This window comes from Anneissia japonica, unplaced genomic scaffold (assembly GCF_011630105.1).
Source record: "Anneissia japonica isolate Jap-2015-1 unplaced genomic scaffold, ASM1163010v1 scaffold597_len517326_cov190, whole genome shotgun sequence".
NCBI lineage: Eukaryota > Metazoa > Echinodermata > Crinoidea > Comatulida > Comatulidae > Anneissia > Anneissia japonica.
The window spans coordinates 52,168-54,022 of record NW_022699214.1 but is presented as its reverse complement, the minus strand read 5'-3'; positions in this window follow the sequence as shown (position 1 = coordinate 54,022).

Genomic DNA, 1,855 nt, shown 5'->3' with positions numbered 1-1,855 from the left:
ACTATAGCCCTCCTAAAAAAGTAGTTTTATGGTTTACATTTTATCTTACTGTCATTCACTTTCATTTATTTTAACAATAAATGAAAGATAAACACAGAATTCTAATAAGTAATTTAAAGACTGACGCACCTTTACATTAGTTCTGGCCTCGTTGGTACCATTATTATTTTATCTAGAGACGAATCTCATAGGCCCAGCTCGTCCCGTCCACTACACCAGCTGTAGGTGGTTAATTCATGTTTCGCCGCGCTAATCAAATTTCTCTTTGATCTTTGGAATACAGACGGGCTGCTCCTCTTTTTGGTGACATTCACTTGTTTTTAAAACTGTCTCTTATACAGCGACAACTCCCATAGCTTATCCAGGTATACATTGTCTTCAATTTTGTGTCGCAGTTGCGAGAGCATGACAGCTTTTCCGTCGGCCTAGGCCTAGTGGTGGGCTGATAAATGTTCTAGTCTTTAAAAATAATAAAATACTGGGCCTCGCGTGAACCTAAGACGGTTCGCAAACCAAATACTTTCTAGACTGCAGCTTTTCCACGCACTCGATCTTGTGCGCAGAACAAACAATTCTCTGGAATACAGCTTTTTTGGCGTTTTGGTTGGTGTTTTCTTTTCCTCCATTAACAATGTACCACAATATTCCACACACCTGCACGTACGGTACCATGTCCCAACTTCCCGACTTCTCTCTACATTCGTGGAACCAAAACGAGAACCGTTTGATTGGTTGACCTTCCGTCATAACATTCACCCTATTGCCAAATACGGCATCCTAAAAATTACGTCATGCTTGTCACGGCCAGCGGTCTGCATTCGATTTGACTCACTCTTTTACAAGTCTCTAATTCTCATCAAAAAAGTTTCTCAACATAAACTGAGGCTGGTGGCGCTTTCCGAAATGCGCTAATGTACTACGAAAAATCCATAAATTAGAGACTTGTGGCAAGTCTACGCTACTGCAGGTGTTGTTATATTTTATATATTAATCCTTAGACGGGCACTGCTATTGCATTACGGGCACCACTACTGCAGGTGTTGTTATATATATTTATATACATACAAAGAATACTAGGCCTAGGCTAAGCCTATATAATTTCACTTTGTTACTTTACACAAGCAAAAAAAAAGTTCGTGTGTAGGCTAGGACAGCAGAAGTGTGTGTTCACTAGACCTTATCGACAATAACATACGGGCTAGGTCACGTGAAATGAATATTCAATTTATATTGCTACTTAATTATTCATGAACCTGCAGTAGTGTCGCCATATAACGCTTACCCATCTGAACAATATTTTGTCTACCGCCCTCTATGAGTAGAGAACTGAAGTGTTGTGTCATGCAATATATTTTGGTATATAATAAGGCATTAAAAAAAATAATTAAAGTTTATATCGGTGAGAAAAAAAAAAGTTCTCATCAAAAAGAGAAAAATAACGCAGAGGCCTAGCTATAAAATAGTGTGGTGTGGGTGTGTGAATGATGCTGTCACCAACCATGAGGCATAAAATAGAGCACTACACAGATACACGCGTGCATTTATGGGACAACCCTGGGGACAACACGTGCGTGTGCTTGGACAAACCTATATTCTTGGCAGTTCTGATTTCTCAGTTGATAAGTTTGATGTTTGAATGACACTCCGGAAAGGCCAAGTGTCTCCCAATATTCGGCCATCCCCCTCCCCCTCTAAAACGGCCACAATACTTGCAAACTTATTTGTTCATTATGAGGCGCCATCTGTTAACTTATTATTTAGCAAAAATAACATGGCTTTTTACGTTATATATTTATATATTATTTTATATAATATATAATATTTTATATAATATATAATATTTTATATAATATAT